Genomic DNA, 22,162 nt, shown 5'->3' with positions numbered 1-22,162 from the left:
CTTTGCATTTGCCTCTTATTCTGACAGTTATTATTTATGTGACCTTTGTCAGGTAAGGTCCTTTGAGATGCAGATGACAAGACGGGATATACAAGAGACTTATTGCGGGAATGATTATGAAGGATAAAGATGGGGGGAATAGGAGAGGGTAGGTGATGTAGGTCTTCCAGCTTTAAAAGGAGAGTAGAAATGAAGGAGCATCAGATAGAATCTCTGACTGCCATTCTGAGTATGGCCAGGCCAATGCCGAGCCTCAGAGCAAAAGTTGGAGGAATTCCACATGGGGCAGGAGTGGACTGGCTTTAGTGCCACTGCTGCGCTCAGTCATGGCCTGGGAGCAGCCTGAGTGAAGTGTGGCCTTGGCATGAATGTCAGTGTAGCTCTGAAGATGCAGCAACAGCATCATCTACACTACGTGCAGCAGATTTTCTTAAAAGGAGATCTGAACAATGTACCTCCATGCCAACCACTTGGTCTTAGACTCATTATTCTGTCTGTTAGAATCTTACGTTGTCATCTGTGACATGAGGAACACAACAAGTATTCCATGGAGACAGTGCAATATTTCACTTAGATGATCTACGTGGAGTATCTGGAACACAGACAAGTGCACAGAAAATGTCCATTCCTTTCCTTTTCCCCAGTTGCATCTTCTGTCTTTAACTTCTCATCCCTTAAAGATAGATTCCCAATCTTTCCTGAATACCTCCAGTGTGAAGTTTCCACCTAATAGATAAATATCTTAAAATCTTCACTCTTGCTTTGGTCATCCAATCTTTTGGCCAAACATACTAGAATCAAATTATTCATATAATGGCTCTGGCCATCTTGTTCCTTTATCTAGACAGAAACAGTCTCACCAAAAAAAAACACAATAAAAAACAGAGAAATGAAGAGCAATTCATATTGTGGCGTTACGTCTCTCTACTTGAGGGAATAAAGCTTTCTTCTCTTTGAGATTAAATACTTTATGAGAATGTTATGTTTTGTCCTATTCAAATCATTGGGGCACACTCAAGAAATAAAACTATTTAGGTCAGAGAATATGAGTTGAGGGGAAAGATCACTATCTTGAGTCTATTGGAGTTCTTAGAAAAAAACTCTTCTGAATTCTAGCCCACCAATAGACCACACAAAGGGGCAGAGGTTGAAATAATTACATATTACACAGAGAAATTGAAAAAGAAAACATCAGTAATGGGATTACAATTCTACAGGAGAATTTTTTACAAGCTATGGCAAGCAAAGGCAGTTTTTAAATGATTCTTCCTATACACAATCTTATAAACATTGCTCTTCAGAGAAACACATTTGGCTTTTGCTTCTGCTTGATTTATAACCTTGTGATAACAAAGGTGTTGTGTAGCCTCAAAAGCTTTTCATGGAGAAGCTTTCCCTCTTCCAGCTCCAAACACCACCAGTTTAAATTGGTTATGTTCCAAAAGTTTCACAATGTTGTGTGGTTGTCTTTGGGTGCCTTGACAAATAAACAGAAGAAATAGTTTAATATTATTCTCTCGAGAAAGTTTCTCAATAAAGGATCTTTGTTCCATGGCTGACTTAGCAAGGCCAATCCTGACTGTACCAATTCATTCTGGATATTTATTTGAATTGAGCATTGTTGAGCTCCATTCTATGACATGGAAGATACAGCACTCAGGTTCCTCTGATGGCCTGTTGATGCTCCAAGTGGTCAGACTTCCTGCTAAAGATATTCTAAAGTTCCTTACCACTTACAGAAAAAAGACAGATTATTTGGCCTAAGCTTCTCTTCTATTTAGAAAATAATCTTTTTTTTAATGTCTCTACTTAGTAAACATATTGAAAAATACAATGAACAACATAATAAGCACACATGTATCCAAAATCCAGCCTTGCCAAATCTTAACATTTAGCTGTGACTGCATCAAGTCTTTTCAAAAATGACACTAATAATTAGAGCTAGAGTTGTAGGCTTCTGTGATACCCTCCTTCATCCCACTTCCTTTCTGCCCTTCCCAGAAGTAAACCATGTCCTGATTTTTTTTTCCCTTGTCACTGAAAATTTATATCTTATAATTATTTTTTGAATTTAATTTTATTTATTTTTTTATACAGCATTTTCTTATTAGTCATCCATTTTATACACATCAGTGTATACATGTCAATCCCAATCCCCCAGTTCATCACACCACCACGCCCACCTCCCACTGCTTTCTGTTGGTATCCATATGTTTGTTCTCTACATCTGTGTCTCAATTTCTGCCCTGCAGACTGGTTCATCTGTACCATTTTTCTAGGTTCCACATATATGCATTAATATACGATATTTGTTTTTCTCTTTCTGACTTACTTCACTCTGTGTGACAGTCTCTAGATCCATCTACATCTCTTCAAATGACCCAATTTCATTCCTTTTTAAAGCTGAATAATATTCCATTGTATGTATGTACCACATCTTCTTTATCCATTTGTCTCTCGATGGGCATTTAGGTTGCTTCCATGTCCTGGCTATTGTAAATAGTGCTGCAATGAACATTGGGGTGCATGAGTCTTTTTGAATTATGGTTTTCTCTGGGTATATGCCCAGTAGTGGGATTGCTGGATGATATGGCAATTCTATTTTTAGTTTTTTAAGGAACCTCCATATTGTTCTTCATACTGGTTGCATAAATATACATTCCCACCAGCAGTGCAAGAGGGTTCCCTTTTCTCCACACCCTCTCCAGTATTTGTTGTTTGTACATTTTCTGATGATGCCCATTCTAACAGGTGTGAGGTGATACCTCATTGTAATTTTGATTTTCATTTCTCTAATAATTAGTGATGTTGAGCAGCTTTTCATGTGCTTCTTGGCCATCTGTATGTCTTCTTTGGAGAAATGTCTATTAAGGTCTTCTGCCCATTTTTGGATTGGGTTGTTTGTTTTATTAATATTGAGCTGCATGAGCTGTTTATATATTTTGGAGATTAATCCTTTGTCCATTAATTTGTTTGCAAATATTTTCTGCCATTCTGAGGGTTGTCTTTTCATCTTGTTTATGGTTCCCTTTGCTGTGCAAAAGCTTTGAAGTTTCATTAGGTCCCATTTGTTTATTTTTGTTTTTATTTCCATTACTCTAGGAGATGGATCAAAAAAGATCTTGCTGTGATTAATGTCAAAGAGTGCTCTTCCTATGTTTTCCTCTAAGAGTTTTATAGTGTCCAGTCTTACATTTAGGTCTCAAATCCATTTTGAGTTTATTTTTGTGTATGGTGTTAGGGAGTGTTCTAATTTCATACTTTTACATGTAGCTGTCCAGTTTTCCCAGCACCACTTATTGAAGAGACTGTCTTTTCTCCATTGTATATTCTTGCCTCCTTTGTCATACATTAGCTGACCACAAGTGCATGGGTTTATCTCCGGGCTTTCTTTCTTGTTCCATTGATCTATATTTCTATTTTGGTGCCAGGACTATATTGCCTTGATTACTGTAGCTTTGTTGTGTAGTCTGAAGTCAGGGAGTCTGATTCCTCCAGCTCCGCTTTTTTCCCCCAAGACTGCTTTGGCTATTCGGGGTCTTTTGTGTTTCCATACAAATTTTAAGACATTTTGTTCTAGTTCTGTAAAAAATGCCATTGGTAATTAGATAGGGATTGCACTGAATCTGTAGATTGCTTTGGGTAGTAGAGTCATTTTCACAATATTGATTCTTCCAAGAAACCAAGAACATGGTATATCTCTCCATCTGTTGGTATCATTTTTCATTTCTTTCATCAGTGTCTTATAGTTTTCTGCATACACATCTTTTGTCTCCCTAGGTAGGTTTATTCCTAGGTATTTTATATTTTTTGTTGCAAAGGTAAATGGAAGTGTTTCCTTAATTCCTCTTTCAGAAATTTCATCATTAGTATATAGGAATGCAAGAGATTTCTGTGCATTAACTTTGTATCCTGCAACTTTACCAAATTCATTGATTAACTCTAGTAGTTTTCTGGTGGCATCTTTAGGATTCTCTATGTAGAGTATCATGTCATCTGCAAACAGTGGCAGTTTTTCTTCTTCTTTTCCAATTTGTATTCCTTCTATTTCTTTTTCTTTTCTGATTGCAGTGGCTAGGACTTCCAAAACTTTGTTGAATAATAGTGGTGAAAGTGGACATCCTTGTCTTATTCCTGATCTTAGAGGAAATGCTTTCAGTTTTTCACCATTGAGAATTAGGTTTGCTGTAGGTTGGTCATATATGGGCTTTACGATGTTGAGGTAGGTTCCCCCTATGTCCACATTCTGGAGAGTTTTTATCATAAATGGGTGTTGAATTTTGTCAAAAGCTTTTTCTGCATCTGAGATGATCATATGATTTTTATTTTTCAATTTATTAATATGATGTATCACATTGATTGATTGATTTATATTGAAGAATTCTTGTATCCCTGGGATAAATCCCACTTGATCAAGGTGTATGATACTTTTCATGCATTGTTGGATTCTGTTTGCTAGTATTTTGTTGAGGATTTTTTCATCTATATTCATCAGTGATATTGGTCTGTAATTTTCTTTTTTTGTAGTATCTTTGTCTGGTTTTGGTATGGGTGATGGTGGCTTCATAGAATGAGTTTTGGAGTATTCCTTCCTCCTCAATTTTTTGGAAGAGTTTGAGAAGGATAGGTATTAGCTCTTCTCTAAATGTTTGATAGAATTCACCTGTGAAGCCATCTCTTCCTGGACTTTTGTTTGTTGGAAGATTTTTAATCACAGTTTCAATTTCATGACTTGTGATTGGTCTGTTCATATTTTCTATTCCTTCCTGGTTCAGTCTTGGAAGGTTATACATTTCTAAGAATTTGTCCATTTCTTCCAGGTTGTCCATTTCATTGGCATAGAGTTGCTTGTAGTAGTCTCTTAGGATGCTTTGTATTTCTGCAGTGTCTGTTGTAAATTCTCCTTTTTAATTTTATTGAGATGAGTCTTGCTAATGGTTTATCAATTTTGTTTATCTTCTCAAAGAACCAGCTTTTAGTTTTATTGATATTTTTCTATTCTTTTCTTTGTTTCTATTTCATTTATTTCTGTTCTAATCTTTATGATTTCTTTCCGTCTGCTAACTTTGGGTTTTGTTTGTTCTCCTTTCTCTAGTTCCTTTAGGTGTAAAGTTAGATTGTTTATTTGAGATTTTTCTTGTTTCTTGAGGTAGGCTTGTATAGCTATAAACTTCCCTCTTAGAACTGCTTTTGCTGCATCCCATAGGTTTAGGATTGTTGTGTTTTCATTGTCATTTGTCTCTAGGTATTTTTTAATTTCCTCTTTGATTTCTTCAGTGATCTCTTGGTTATTTAGTAATGTATTGTTTAGCCACCATGTGTTTGAGTTTTTCATGTTTTTTTCCCTGTAATTCATTTCTAATCTCATAGCGTTGTGGTCAGAAAAGATGCTTGATATGATTTCAATTTTCTTAAATTTACTGAGGCTTGATTTGTGACCCAAGATGTGACCTATCCTGGAGAATGTTCTGTGCACTCTTGAGAAGAAAGTGAAATCTGCTGTTTTTGGATGGAATGTCCTATAAATATCAATTAAATCTATCTGGTCTATTGTGTCATTTAAAGCTTGTGTTTCCTTATTTATTTTCATTTTGGATGATCTGTCCATTGGTGTAAGTGAGGTGTTAAAGTCCCCCACTATTTTTGTGTTACTGTTGATTTCCTCTTTTATAGCTGTTAGCAGTTGCCTTATGTATTGAGGTGCTCCTATGTTGGGTGCATATATAGTTATAATTGTTATCTCTTCCTCTTGGATTGATCCCTTGATCATTATGTAGTGTCCTTCCTTGTCTCTTGTAACATTCTTTAAAGTCTATTTTATCTGATATGAATATTGTTACTCCAGCTTTCTTTTGATTTGCATTTGCATGGAATATCTTTTTCCATCCCCTCACTTTCAGTCTGTATGTGTCCCTAAGTCTGAAGTGGGTCTCATGTAGACAGCATATATATGGGTCTTGTTTCTGTATCCATTCAGCAAGCCTGTGTCTTTTGGTTGGAGCATTTAATCCATTCACATTTAAGATAATTATCGATATGTATATTCCTATGACCATTTTCTTAACTGTTTTGGGTATGTTTCTTATGTCCTTTTCTACTCTTGTGTTTCCTACTTAGATAAGTTCCTTTAGAATTTGTTGTAGAGCTGGTTTGGTGGTGCTGAATTCTTTTAGCTTTTGCTTGTCTGTAAAGCTTTTGATTTCTCCATCGAATCTGAATGAGATCCTTGCCAGATAGAGTAATCTTGGTTGTAGGTTCTTCCTTTTCATCACTTTAAGTATATCATGCCACTCCCTTCTGACTTGTAGAGTTTCTGCTGAGAAATCAACTGTTAACCTTATGCGAGTTCCCTTGTATGTTATTTGTCATTTTTCCCTTGCTGTTTTCAATAATTTTTCTATGTCTTATTTTTTGCCAATTTGATTACTGTGTGTCTCAGCATGTTTCTCCTTGGGTTTTTCCTGTATGGTACTCTCCACACTTCCTGGACTTGGGTGGCTATTTTCTTTCCCATGTGAGGGAAGTTTCTGACTATAATCTCTCCAAATATTTTCTCGGGTCCTTTCTCTCTCTCTTCTCCTTCTGGGACACCTATTATGCAAATGTTGTTGCATTTAATGTTGTCCCAGAGGTCTCTTAGGCTGTCTTCATTTCTTTTCATTCTTTTTTCTTTATTCTGTTCAGCAGCAGTGAATTCCACCATTCTGTCTTCCAGGTCACTTATCCGTTCTTCTACCTCAGTTATTCTGCTGTTGATTCCTTCTAGTGTAATTTTCATTTCAGTTATTGTATTGCTCAACTCTTTGTTTGTTCTTTAACTCTTCTAGGTCTTTGTTGAACATTTCTTGCATCTTCTCGATTTTTGCCTCCATTCTTTTTCTGAGGTCCTGGATCATCTTCACTATCATTATTTTGAATTCTTTTTCTGGAAGGTTGCCTATCTCCACTTCATTTAGTTGTTTTTCTGGGGTTTTATCTTGTTCCTTCATCTGGTACATGGTCCTCTGCCTTTTCATCTTGTCTATCTTTCTGTGAATATGGTTTTTGTTCTACAGGCTGCAGGACTATAGTTGTTCTTGCTTCTGCTGTCTGCCCTCTGGTGGATGAGGCTATCTAAGAGGCTTGTCTATCTTATAATTTTTAAAAACACTTTTTTTATTATAAGAATTTTGTTTAAGCCATCAGACTACCACCCTTTATTTTATTTTTTATTGAAGTATCATTGATTTATAACAGTATATTAGCTTCATGTGAAAACACTCTTCTAAACTTATACAAATGTGGATATTTATCTTCAATCACTCTTATTATCACAAGAGATGGAAAGTATAAGCAAAATGTACTGACAAAGGTATTCCTAAAATTTCTATCATTCAGAGTCAACTTTTCAACTCTTGTCCTGATTTTGATGTGCATCATTCCTGCACATGTGTTTATATTTCTCCTATGTATAAAATATATACAAAAACAATTCATGGTATTTTCCAGGTTTTAAAAGGTACATAAATATTATATGCTATGTATTCAACTAAAATTTATGTTTGCATGTGATGTGAGAGATATATTTTTATTTTTCTTTCCTAATAAGTAATTTTTACATCCTTTCTCCATATGTAGGCTATAATGTATTCTCTCTCTTTTATCAATTTGTTCAAGTTGTTGAATTTTATCAGAAGTTTTGTCTTCATCTATTGAGGTGATCATCTGATTTTACATTTTCTTCTTGGGTCATTTGTGATAGCTATATTTTTCTAGGATATGGTCCATTTATGCTAAGTTTTTGAATTATTAAGCAAGGCTTCACACATAAGGTGATATTTGTGCAAAGGCCTGAAAACAGTATCTGAGGAAAAATTATACAACCAGAGGAAACTGCAAGATCAAAAGTTCTGAGGTGGAAACATGGTTAGTGATTGAGGAACAGTCAAGACGGAGGTATGGCTGGAGCAGAGTGACAAGGTAGAGAGTTGAAGGGGATGTGTTCAGAGAGTTAACAGGTGCAAATCACATAGGGCTGTATCAGTCATTGTAAGTACTTTAATCATTAATGGGAAGCCATTGGTTGGTTAAGCAGAGGGTTGACATGACATGAACTGACTTGCACCTTTTAAGGTTCAGATGTTGAGAGCAAACTGTAGAGCCAAGGGCAGAAGCAGGAAGGTCTGGTAGGAGGCTACTGAAATAATCCTGTTGAAAGAAAATGGTGGGTTGGATTATAGTCACAGTGGTGAGTGACATTAGTGAGAAAAATGGGACAATTTTAGCTATCATCTTTCAAATATTAATTCCCCTGCCATTTTTATTTATCATTTTGAATCCCATCTTCCATGTCTCCTAAATTTTTTAATGTTTATCTCTCTGTAGTATATTCTTGGCAATTTCTTCAGGTCTATTTTCCAGTTCACTAATTTTTCTTCAGCTTATTTCAGGCTACTATTTATATTATGCATTGCTTTTAATATCAATGACCGTATATTTTATTTATATATTCTTTCTCAGATACATATTTTTAATGGTTTGTTACTCCTATCTCATATATGTGATTTCTCTTTTTTTTTAATGTCTTTAATCATTTTTAAAGTACTTATTTCATAGTTTCTATTATCTGAGGTTTTAGGAGGTCTACCTCTTTTTTACTGATCATCTACCTCCCTCTAATGATTGTTCCCTCATTATTATGTGATTTTTCTTTGTGACCTATTCTTCAGTGGGGCATTAGCTTCAAAAACATTTTATAACTATTTTTGATGGTGTGTCTGGCCAGAATAATTTTGCACTCACTTCTTCCTGGAGCTACCAAAATAACACATGTCTGGAATCCCTTTTCTGTTAATTTCTCAGCTTGCAGCTTTCCAAGTCACTCATGTAGCATTTATTCAAATTCCAAATTCAAGTGCAACCAGGACTTTGGTAACAAATAATCAGAGAAGACAATTTTGTTTTTATCTCCAGGCTGACAAACAGATTTTATTTGTGAATGTCTATAACAGCAGATGAATATTTTTAAGCCCTATACTTTCTTTTCATAGCCTTTGGATGGCTCTTACTTTGGGGGATAGATATCAACCATCTATCTCCAACACTCCACACCTAATGTCTCATTCATTGTCCCCTTAGGTACATAAAAGTCAAGATCTTTGTTAGTCCCAGGGTCAGCTCATGAGCTTACTAGTGAAGTTTGCAGAATTTTTGTTTTTTGGTTCCTGTGGATTTTCCTTTCTAGTCGATTCAGCTATGCATTTAAAGGATGTTTGTTGTGTTTTATGGAGATGTCTAATGTAACATATTGATAAAAATGGACAGTGAACTGTCTTGCCTTTCATAATCTGTTACTAACTTATCTTTCTGCTTTCATCTTCCATTTGTCACCCACAGTAGCTTCATAAGTTGGCCAAATTGATCAATTATAACCTTGCTCCTTCTGTTGTCTTCTCCTGGATTTCTTCCCTTGCTAATCTCTTATGTCCATATATTCCTCATATATTATGGCCCTGCTTAAATGTCACTTCTTTCAGGAAGTCTTTCCTCATCCAGCAAAGAGAAGTGATATTCTCTCCTATAGTGTCTTATCTTTACTTCTTATGTATTGGCTTCCACATCCATTGTGCCCATTGTTATGCTCTTACTTTCTCTAACTCCACCCCACTCCTACATTAAACTGGAAACTTTTGATCCAGGACAAAGTCTGTGGTCAATTCATTTTGTATATATCCCATATGTAGCACTATGCCTTTTAGAGTCTGAGAGCTTATTAAACAAAATTGAATTGAAGCAGAGTTTCAAATAGAAGCTGTATTATGAACGTATTATAGAATGGGATTAGTATATATCTAGCGAATACTTAGATTAGATATCTTAAATGCATTCCAATCTTAAAACCTAATAAAAATAATAATTGTCTAAATGGTTAAACCTATTGTTTTTCGGGCACTCTGCTAGTGCTACTTATATCATCTCTAATTCTCATGACAATTCTGAAAAACAGAAGAGGTTAAGGTAGTTGGTCAAGATCAGAGAGGTAGGAAGAGGCAGAGCTGAGACTTGGATCTAGATCTATCTGGCTTCCAAAGACAACAAAAAGCAAATATACATAAAAACCAAAATAGAAAATCTATATGCTTTATTGATGATAAAGTTGTTTGCTCCATGTGGATGATCGGAAATGGTGGACCAAAGTAGAAGGAGCTGGAATGATGCCACTTGTGAAGGCTCAGCTCCACCGTCACCCCCTCCAGAAAGGACTGACTCCACCTCCCTGGTTAGTTTCCTCCTATTGGATTTCCAGTCCTCTCTGTATTTACCTTAATTGTTGCACTTTTATCACTTGATTTTAAAAGTCTGTTTATGGGGTTGTCTTTACACTAGGCACTGACTGACTTGTAAACAGGAACTTTATTTTTTTGCTCTGTTTTACCATTTTATTCCCATGATAAGGAAAAGTCTTCTTATCAGAATGTTTACATATAATATCCTCGTTTTGATGATTCACAATGCAAATTAGTAACTAAACGTTCTAAGAAGTTATTCAGAAAAGATATTTGTTTGGCCTTAACTAAAGTAACATTTCCCAATCTTACTTGACCACAGAATCTTTTTTCTCAGAACACTTATTAGCATATTTTGTGAATTGGATGTTCCAGAAAATAAAACTTAGGAAATAGTGTTCTTACATGACTTTCTTGAATGTTCCCTTTCTCCTCATTTTTGGGGTGACAGGTACATAGTGACAGTGATAGGTGAATAATGGAACTCTCCAATTTTATAATATAAAAGGGATTGTCCTCATACCAATTGCTAAAAGAAATCATGCTGTGTAGCAAGAGGTAAACTCAAAGTTATTAAAGAAAACTGCTGTCTTGGCAAGAGAACGTACTTGTTATTTCTGTTTTTGAGGTAACCACACCTGTTCTAGGGATTTGGGAGGGCAGAATCCCTAAACCCAAATTTGCTCTTTGCTTTTATTTCTCCTTTAGAATGTGACTCTGTTCCTTCAAAAGCATGGGCTTCTTTGTCCACTCTTTCTGTTGAAGCACATAAATCCAAGTTTATGGCAGCTGTAGTATTTAGAAATACAAAATACAGGGGAAGGAGTTCAATAGTTTTCTCAAAGCTAATGGCAGCCAAGGGCTGAGCCCTGTGTGTCGTAAATGATAGGACTGTCCAGAGGAAAAAATCCTCTGTAGGCAGTTTTTATCCCCTTTTAAATTTTTTGGTTTTAAAGAGTGGAATCTTTCAGTAGCAGAAACAGTTGCAATCAAACCCCACCTGTTTTTTATATCTCACAGCTCCTCAGGGAAAAAAGAAAATGAAGATGACCTGGGGAAGAAGAGGAGTTGATGCCAAGTTCCTAGCAGCACTGTTTTCCGGAAGACTTACTATGCAGAGGTGCTTTTCTTTTTATAACCATTTTGGTGTCTCTTGCCCCATGAAATGGCTCTTGAAAAGTCCCCTTTTCTACAGCCATAAATGCCTCTACTATGACCCTCAGGAAAATAATCGTAAAACACACTCATGTGAGGAATTCAATGTTATTTTTCTCATGGGTCCCTGGTACACTATGTACACAGGCACAGGCCTACATTTAATACCAAGACACTTGGAAGTAGTGCACCCCAAGATTTTCAGTGCTGAATGTAATTATAAAACACTTACGGAAGCAGAGTTACAAAGATGTTTTTATCCTCAAAGTTGTTGTTTTTGTTTTATTAACTTTTCATGGTAAGGAGGCAGTAACTGTGCATGGTAAGGAGGCAGACTTCTAAATCAAAAACAAAAGTCAATTTAAAAATAATGCTGGTAATATTTTGATAAGGGAATAGTAGCATTATTCAGTATCTATCATGAATCAGCATTCTGTATTTTACTCCATTAAATTCTCACATCATCCCTAAAAGGATAATTGCTATCCTCATTTTACAAATGAGGAAAATACATCTTGGAGTTAAGAGGTCACAGAGCTACAAAATAGTGGAGCCAACCTTTGAAAACAGGTCTGAAAGATCTCCAAGGATGCAACAGGAGGTGTTGGTGGGTAGGGCAGTTTTAGGTCAAGTTACCGAGTGAGGTAACATCTGCATAAAGACCTTAAGGGCATCAGCTCAGAGTCTGTGTGCAAAGCCATTACCAAAGGACATGGGAACACTGGGCACGAAATCGTGGGACCGTTAATGCAATCCATCTAACACACCAAGCTAGTTGGCAAGGGGTGAAGTGGCACAAAAAGAGACTGGGGGTGTAGGCAGGGTCCGGACAACACAGGGCCTTGTGGAGTGTGCTCAGGGGGTCTGGTTTTTTTAAGGCTGAGAAGGAAATCCTGGTGGTGGCTAGGACTAGCTGATACCAACAAAAGCACAGACCAGTGGGCAGAGTTGAGCTATATTGTGTCCATTGAATGGATGGAATTGGTGACATTTTAGTTTTGGGGGCTGAAGAACTCAAGGATGATAGTTGGGTCTCTTACTTGAGTAAATGTTCTATAATGGCCCCTTGTCTGAGCTATAGAAGAACAGGGAAAGACAGGGAATTTCAGGGTAGGAATCAAGAGTTCTGTTTAGGGCACTGACTTAGCCAGTGTCCTGATAAGAAAAGCAGAAACTACTAGATATTTGACCCAAAGAGGAATTTGTTGCTGGGAAATGGTCACAGAGGTCTGGTTTGCATTGTAACTTTCATGGCCCTAGGCACTGTTGCTTTCATGGGCCCCTTCCTCCATACATTTTTTTCCTTCCAATTAAAAAAAATAAAAATAAAACATTTCTAAGGCCCTAAACTGTTATGGGCCTGAGGCACTGTGCCTGCTGTGACTAATGGGTAAGTCAGCTCTGACAAAGGTGTTGAAAGGATTTGTAAGCAAAGGGGGATGGGACATTACACGGAGGTCAGGAAGCTGCTGCCACCAGTGAGCTAGGGCTCAGGAGCCACACTTAACCACTTGGTGCTGGAAACGTCAACTCCTGCTGCTAAGTAGGAGCCTTCATTGCTCCCTCTAGTACTGTGGTCACCTGTACTGCTGATATTACCGTCACAGAAACTGCTGAAATCATGGCAGCTGTCACTGAGCAGAAAACACCAGGGTTGCCATTGCCAGAGATACTGCCAGGAGCTCAGTAGCTTTTCGTTTCTTCCCCTTTCTCATCTCCATGTAATACCTTTAACTGGCAGAACCTGACATGAAGTCTGCAGGTTTGGGAGTGTGAGAGTTGTCATTTGCAGGGTTCCAGTCCTAGCAGGGGTTAATAATCAACCAATAAATATCTGGCACATGCATGTTAAGTTTGAGATGTCTGTGAAACATGCTAATGGAAATGTTGAGTGAGATCACTTTTAAGGCAGTGTAGAGAAAGAGGAGTTGGTCAACCGAGACTAAGAACTAAGATCACAACGTTTTCATCAGATTAAGGAGGAGAAAATGGCAAAGGAGATTGAGAAGTTAGAAAGGAAAAGCAGACAACTGTGGCAGCTAGAAAGGGTGGATGATCAGCTGTGTTAAATCCTGCTGAAAGGTTGAATAAGACAAAAACATAAAGGTGACATTGGATTTCACATCATGGATGTCATTGGTAACTTTGACAAAGGCCATTTCAACCAAGTGCTATGCATGGAAGCCAAAATGGCTTCATGTTTTCTGATTTATTTTATGAAAAACCCTGTGATATGTGGATCATATCTACAGAGTGGTGGAATAAAATTTCCAACCCAGGTTTCTGATAAATCCAGTTTTCTTTCTACTATCTTAAAAATTCTTAAAATAATCACTGTCCTTCCTTCACAAGCAATGACATTGAAAAATAAAAGGTTCCAATCCTTTCTTGCAGAACTTCTGGCCACGTGAAACTTGGTCCACATTGAATTGCAAATTAAAAAAATATACTTAGATACAAAATTCCACAGCCTCTAGGATTTCTCATCAAGAGGCACTTTGAGTGTGTACAGATGGAAACCAGGAGTGGATATGGTCTTCCCATTACCACCTCCCCCAACACTTATTTTATCATCCTTCCCTTAAAGAGCAGGGAATATTTTGTGTTCTCATTCCTTTATTTTAAGGCAACAGCAGGGAACTTTAGATCATATCTGTCAGCTAAAAATTCCAAGGAAGCTGTCTGCATGCTAGTCAGGCTCAGAAGATGAAAGGTCAAGTAATAACTGGTGAAGTGATAGGAACTGCAAAAGAGGAAAATGAAAATCTATTGAAAAATGGGGAGTTACTGTGGAAGGCTAAGTAGCTAAGAAGGGCCCTAAGGGAATATTCCCAGCTGTTTCCAGAAAGTCCATGGAATCACAGCCTGGAATGAGTGGCACCCACAGAAATATTAAGACAGAGAGGAAGATTCCAGGAAGAATGACGCTTGATCATCTCTGAGGCTTTAAATCATCTGGAGAAAACCAGGCACATTCCTTCTGCCAGTCCCTAAATTTGTCTCTTGCCTGGATTGTTGCAACAGCCTCCTTATTGGTCTCTCCACCTTTGATATAGCTCCCCAGGGTGACTCTCTCCACAATAACTAAGGTGATCTTCCAAAAGCACAAATCTAACCACCTCTTTAAAATCTCCAATGCTACCCATTGCTCTCAGGATAAAACAAATTCCTTAACATAGCTTACTTCTCTTACCTTCTCCACTCCTCTCCCAACACACACACACACACCCCTCTAATATTCCAACTATAATATAATACCCTATTGGTTCTATTTCATGTAGAGATAAGGATATAGAAGTTTTTTTTTTTTTTTTTTTTTAAAAAGCAATGTCTTGCTTTGGGACATAGCTGATGAGTGACATGGCTAGCACTAGAACAGTAGTTTTCTGCATCTGATGCAAAGCAGCAATATCGAGTAGGCAATTCTGATGCCTGCTTGAGCTTTGAGTTCTTCAGTTTGTCTTATTCCTCTTCTCACTTCTGCTAACTTCACTTTTGGCTCCTTCATTTCATCTCTCACTGAGCAGTTGATCCTTTTTCTTCTAGGATGTGGTAAAGGCAGGATGAAATTTTTCAGGCTGAAATCAAAATATCAGCAGGTTTGGTTTCTTCTGAGGCCTCCTGTCCTTGGCTTGCAGGTGGCTGCCTTCTTGCTGTGTCCTCACATGGCCTTTCCTCCATGCACATGCATCCCTAGTTTCTCTTTGTGCGTCCAGATTTTCTCTTTTTATAAAGAGACCAGTTAGATATAAGGACACCAGTCAGACTGGGTTGGGATTCACCCTACTGCCTCTTTAAAGACCATATTTCCAAATATGGGGGTGGGGTGGGGTTGGGTGAGGGACACAATTCAGTCCATAATACTTACTAATGGGGTTTGTGTACCTGTTGGATATTGTACCGTTTCTCAGACCTTGGATCATATTGGACATTGCCACCTTTCACATCAGAATTTGTGCATAACAAGCTTGACTCCAAAATAATGGATAAAAGCATGTTTTCAAAAAGATCTGACATCATCAAAAGGAATGTAGCACAGTCTAATGTTGAGACTGAGAATTACCTCAAACTAGTACTTTGCACGGACTGCAAGACATGTCAAGCATCACTGTGTTTCTTTGAAAACTTAAGATATCCTGAGTTGCTCCTCTGACTGCTGTGGTGGCCCAGGGTACCTTAGCACACAGTTTGAGAACCCTTGTAATAAGTGACTTACATATCTATCACATTTGATCTTACCAATAATTCAGAGTTAAGTATAGTCCATTGTACTATTTATGAGAGGAGGAAACTGAGGCTAAAACTAGATATGTCAGTTCACTAAGGTAGTACAGTTAATAAATAGTGAAATTAGGTCTATTTGCCTCCAATGCTGAGTTGTCTCACACTACAGCTGGGACAGATAGAGTTGATTAATATTCTGCGTCCAGTCCCACCTCCTTTCAAAGTACCTTCCTATACTGCTAGAAGCTAAGTTACAAACCATTTTTTCATACTCCTTTGCAGCTAGGGTTCAGGATGCAAATTAAATGTGCTCACATGAGATTTTAAGATAGGATTAGAATAGAGGTCATCGTCATTCTTGACTCTTGGGCAGTGCCATTCCTACAACTTGTCTCCAGGCCTGAGTATAAAGATAGTTACAGCACTGAGCAGATTCAGTGCTCCATTGCCTAGTCGCCAAATTTATGGAGGTCAAGAGCAGCTGTGATGACAGCAATGGGAGCTTCCTGATCTGGCTTACTGACTCTTGCATTGCAGTCATTGAGGTAAGTTCTGGAACTCAATAGTTTCAGTAGCTACCCCCAAATTCCTCACTTTTTGACTGCAACAAAACGAACAGCTCTGGGGTGTGGTGGGGGAGGGTCATTCTTGTGAGGTGTTTGAACGTTCCTGGATATACAGCTACTGTCCACACTTCCAGCCTTTTTAACATTTTAGAAAGCCCTAAATTCCCTGTGAAGAGATCTTTAAAAATTCTTAATATATGTTTCCAACACCTAAGTCTGAGTGATATCATTATATTGCACATAATATAATATGACTTATGAGAAAATAGCTGCAATATTTGTTTTAAAGAAATAAAAAGCATAAAAGAGGATTCCAGCCATCATGGCCTGTGTGTTTAGAAGGCTCAGACAGGATGAAATTCATGACCAACTCAAAAAGACATAATTAACTTCTATGTAAAGTCCAATGTCTATAAAAGCAAATTGTGGGGACCTTCAAGATGACAGAGGAGTCAGACGTGGAGATCACCCTCCTCCCCACAAATACAACAAAAATACGTCTACATGTGGGACAATTCCTACTGAACACTGGCAGATGGCCTCAGACTTCCAAAAAGGCAAGAAAATATCCACATACTTGGGTAAGGCAAAAGAAAAAACAAAAAACAGAAACAAGAGAAGAGGGACAGGACCTGCACCTCTGGGAGGGAGCTGTGAAGGAGGAAAAGTTTCCACACACTAGGAAGCTCTTTCACTGGTGGAGACGGGTGTGGGTGTGGGGGAAGCTTTGGAGCCATGGAGGAGAGCACAGCAACAGGGGTGCAGAGGGCAAAGTGGAGAGATTCCCGCACAGAGGATCAGGGCCGACTGGCACTCACCAGCCCGAGAGGCTTGTCCGCCCACCCACTGGCCGGGATGGGTGGGGGCTGGGATCTGAGGCTCGGTCTTCAGAGGTCAGACCCCAGGGAGAGGACTGGGGTTTGTTGCATGAACACAGCCTGAAGGGGGCTAGTGTGCCACAGCTAGCCGGGAGGGAGTCCAGGAAAAAGTCTGAACCTTCCTAAGAGGCAAGAAACCACTGTTTCAGGATGAATGAGGAGATTCAGAGCACTGCCTAAACGAGCTTCAGAGACAGGAGCGAGCCATGGCTATCAGCACGGACACCAGAAATGGCATGAAATGCTAAGGCTGTTGCTGCAGTCACCAAGAATCCTGTGTGCAAGCACAGCTCACTATCCACACCTCCTTTCCTGGGAGACTGTGCAGCCTGCCACTGCTAGGGTCCTGTGATCCAGGGACAACTTCCCCAGGAGAACACACGGCATGCCTCAGGCTGTTGCAAAGTCATGCCAGCCTCTGCCTCCACAGGCTCGTCCAGCATTCCGTACCCATCCTTCCCCCCAGCCTGAGTAAGCCAGAGCCCCCTAATCAGCCTCTCCTTTAACTCCCTCCTGTCTGGGTGGGAACAGATGCCAGAGGGCAACCTACATGCAGAGGCAGGGCCAAATCCAAAGCTGAAAGCAAGGAGCTGTTCGAACAAAGAAGAGAAAGGGAAATTTTTCCCTGCAGCCTTAGGAGCAGCAGATTAAATCCCCACAATCAATTTGATGTACCCTGCATCAGTGGAAACCAGAACAGACAAAGAAACATAACAAAATTGAGGTGGTGAATTTTGGGAGCAACTGTAGACTTGGGGTTTCTTGCATGTGACTGACTAGATTCTGATTTTTATCTTTATTTTAGTATAGTTTTTAGCACTTGTTATAATTGGTGGATTTGTTTACTGGTTTGGTTGCTCTCTTTTTTTTATTACTATTTTTAATTTTAATAATATATATTTTATTTTAGTAACTTTATTTTATTTATTTATTTTTCTTTCTTTTTTTTCTCCTTTTTCTTCTGAGCCATGTGTCTGACAGGGTCTTGGTGCTCCAGCCGCATGTCAGGCCTGAGTCTCTGAGGTTGGAAAGCTGAGTTCAGGAAATTGGACAACCAGAAACTTCCCAGTCCCATGTAATATCAATCACTGAGAGATCTACTAGAGATCCCATCTCAACGCAAAGACCCATCTCCACTCAATGACCAGCAAGCTCCAGTGCTGGACACCTTATGCCAAATAGCTAGCAAGATGGGAACACAACCTCACCTATTAGCAGAGAGGCTGCCTAAAATTATAATAAGTTCACAGACACCCAAAAAAACACCACTGGACATGGTCCTGCCCAATAGAAAGAAAAGATCCAGCCTCATCCACCAGAACACAGACACCAGACCCCTCTATCAGAAAGCTTACACAACCCACTGAACCAACTTTACCCACTGGGGGTAGACACCAAAACCAATGGGAACTACAAACCTGCAGACTGGGAAAAGGAGATCCCAAACACAGGAAGTTAAGAAAAATGAGAAGACACAGAAATACGCAGCAGATGAAGGAGCAAGGTAAAAACCCACCAGACCAAACAAATGAAAAGGAAATATGCAGTCTACCTGAAAAAGAATTCAGAGTAATGAGAGTAAAGATGATCCAAAATCTTGGAAATAGATTGGAGGAAATATAAGAAACGTCTAACAAGGACCTGGAAGAACAAAAGAGCAAACAAACAATAATGAACAACACAATAAATGAAATTAAAAATTCTCTAGAAGAAATCAATAGCAGAATAACTGAGGAAGAAGAATGGATAAGTGACCTGGAAGATAAAATAGTGGAAATAACTGCTGCAGAGCAGAATAAAGAAAAAAGAATGAAAAGAATTGAGGACACAGTCAGAGACCTCTCACACCAACATTCGAATTATAGGGGTCCCAGAAGAAGAAGAGAAAAAGAAAGGGACTGAGAAAATATTTGAAGAGATTATAGTTGAAAACTTCCCTAATATGGGAAATGAAAAATTCAACCAAGTCCAGGAAACGCAGAGAGTCCCATACAGGATAAATCCAAGGAAACACTCACCAAGACACATATTAATCAAACTATCAAAAATTAAATAAAAGAAAATATACTAAAAGCAGCAAAGGAAAAGCAACAATAACATACAAGGGAATCCCCATAAGGTTAACAGCTGATTTTTCAGCCGAAACTCTGCAAGCCAGAAGGGAGTGCAGGACATATTGAAAGTGATGAAAGGGAAAATTCTACAGCCAAGATTACTCTACCCAGCAAGGACCTCATTCTGGTTCGATGGAGAAATTAAAAACTTTACAGACAAGCAAAAGCTAAGAGGATTCAGCACCACCAATCCAGCTTTACAAAAAATGCTAAGGGAACTTCTCTAGGCAGGAAACACAAAAGAAGGAAAAGACCTACAATAACAAACCCAAAACAATTAGGAAAATGGTAATAGGAACATATACATCAATAATTTAAATGGAAATGGATTAAATGCTCCAACCAAAAGACATAGACTTGCTGAATGGATACAAAAACAAGACCCACATATTTGCTGTCTACAAGAGACACACTACAGACCTAGGGACACATACACCCTGAAAGTGAGGGGATGGAAGAAAGATACTCCATGCAAATGGAAATCAAAAGAAAGCTGGAGTAGCAATTCTCATATCAGACAAAATAGAGTTTAAAATAAAGACTGTTACAAGAGACAAAGGACACTACATAATGATCAAGGGATCAATCCAAGAAGAAGATATAACAATTGTAAATATTTTTGCACCTAACATAGAAGCACCTCAATACTTAAGGCAAATGGTAACAGCCATAAAAGGGCAAATTGACAGTAACACAATCATAGTAGGGGACTTAACACCCCACTTTCACCAATGGACAGATCACCCAAAATGAAAATAAATAAGGAAACACAAGCTTTAAATGACACATTAAACAAGAGGGACTTAATTGATATTTATAGGACATTCCATCGAAAAACAACAGAATACACTTTCTGCTCAAGTCCTCATGGAGCATTCTCCAGGACAGATCATATCTTGGGTCACAAATCAAGCCTTGGTAAATTTAAGAAAATTGAAATCATATCAAGTATCTTTTCCAGCCACAATGCTATGAGACTAGATTTCAATTACAGGAAAAGATCTGTAAAAAATACAACCACATGGAGGCTAAGTAATACACTACTAAATAACCAGACATCACTGAAGAAATCAAAGAAGAAATCAAAAAATACCTAGAAACAAATGACAAAGAAATCACGATGACCCAAAACCTATGGGATGCAGCAAAAGCAGTTCTGAAAGGGAAGTTTATAGCAATACAATCCTACCTCAAGAAACAAGAAATATCTCAAATAAACAACCTAACCTTACACCTAAAGCAATTAGAGAAAAAAGAACAAAAAAACCACAAAGTTAGCAGAAGGAAAGAAATCATAAAATCAGATCAGAAATAAATGAAACAGAAATGATAACAAAGATCAATAAAACTAAAAGCTGGTTCTTTGAAAAGATAAACAAAATTGATAAAACATTAGCCAGACTCATCAAGCAAAAAAGGGAAAAGACTCAAATCAACAGAATTAGAAATGAAAACGGAGGAAACCTGACCCTGCAGAAATACAAAGGATCATGAGAGATTACTACAAGCAACTCTATGCCAATAAAATGGACAACCTGGAAGAAATGGACACATTTGTAGAAAAGCACAACCTTCCGAGACTGAACCCGGAAGAAATAGAAAATATAAACAGACCAATCACAAGCACTGAAATTGAAACTGTGATTAAAAATCTTCCAACAAACAAAAGCCCAGGATCAGATGGCTTCACAGGCAAATTGTATCAAACATTTAGAGAAGAGCTAATACCTATCCTTCTCAAACTCTTCCAAATATAGCAGAGGGAGGAACACTCCCAAACTCATTCTACGAGGCCACCATCACCCTGATACAAAAACCAGACAAAGATGACACAAAGAAAGAAAACTACTGGCCAATATCACTGATGAACATAGATGCAAAAATCCTCAACAAAATACTAGCAAACAGAATCGAACAGCACATTAAACAGATCATACACCATGGTCAAGTGGAGTTTATCCCAGGAATGCAAGGATTCTTCAATATATGCAAATCAATGAATGTGATACACCATATTAACAAATTGAAGGATATAAACCATATGATCATCTCGATAGATGCAGGAAAAACTTTTGAAAAAATTCAACACCCATTTATGATGAAAACTCTCCAGAAAGTAGGCATAGAGGGAACTTGCCTCAACATAATAAAGGCTCAGTGGTTCTCCATCATTCCTGACTTCAGCCTGGAGCTCCAAGGGGGGCTGCACCTAGAGTCCCAGCCTTACCCAGATCCTCATGCCCCCTTAGTGGACCCCACACCTCATTTGAGTTTTAACCTCCTCCTGTCCAAGAAAGAGAGAGAAAGCCAAAGATAGCCTGACCCTGCCCTTCTAGCTCAGCTCGGAAAAACAGCAGACTCTACTGCGTCCTGGGCTGCACCAGGCTACCAGCCACATTTTCTATGAGCCAGATGCTTATGATGGCCTGGACCAAGAAGACCCAGATGATGACCTAGATGTTTAACTGGCCAGGAGATTTGACTAGACTGTAATTGGCAGAAGAGGGAGACCATGGGCCCATAAACATCCTTCCATTGTTTGCATTGGCCTTAGCCTGTCTCTGCCCCATCTTTTTTCCCTGTGTCTGTGGAGGCCCTGCACTGTGATGCATGATCCAGGGAGCAGCTTAAAGTTAGGAGAGAAAGTGAGATGTGGGCATAAGGGAAGATGACAACACCAACCCCCAAGCCTAATAAAATCTTTATTTTTTATTAAAACAAATAATGACAAAAATATGACAAACCCACAGTCAACATTGTTCTCAATCGTGAAAAAGTGAAACCATTTCCATTAAGATCAGGAACAAGACAAGGGTGCCCACTCTCACCACTATTATTCAACAGAGTTTTGGAAGTTTTACCCACAACAATCAGAGACAAAAAGAAATAAAAGGAATCCAAACTGGAAAAGAAGAAGTAAAACTGTCACTGTTTGCAGATGACATGATACTATACATAGA

At 38.3% G+C, this 22,162-nt stretch overlaps 1 long non-coding RNA gene across 1 annotated transcript; it reads left to right on the top strand.

Annotated features, from left to right (window-relative positions):
- Positions 1 to 3,144: 3,144 nt before the first annotated feature.
- Positions 3,145 to 21,801, top strand: LOC113622378 (uncharacterized). The gene is made up of 3 exons (XR_003433496.1): positions 3,145 to 3,157; positions 6,146 to 6,148; positions 21,708 to 21,801. It is a non-coding gene; the product is annotated as an uncharacterized LOC113622378 (long non-coding RNA).
- Positions 21,802 to 22,162: the final 361 nt, after the last annotated feature.

This window comes from Aethalodelphis obliquidens, unplaced genomic scaffold (genome assembly GCF_003676395.1).
Source record: "Aethalodelphis obliquidens isolate GAN/ISIS:26980383/991018 unplaced genomic scaffold, ASM367639v1 scaffold9, whole genome shotgun sequence".
Classification (NCBI taxonomy): domain Eukaryota; kingdom Metazoa; phylum Chordata; class Mammalia; order Artiodactyla; family Delphinidae; genus Aethalodelphis; species Aethalodelphis obliquidens.
This window is presented reverse-complemented; position numbering and strand designations above follow the sequence as displayed.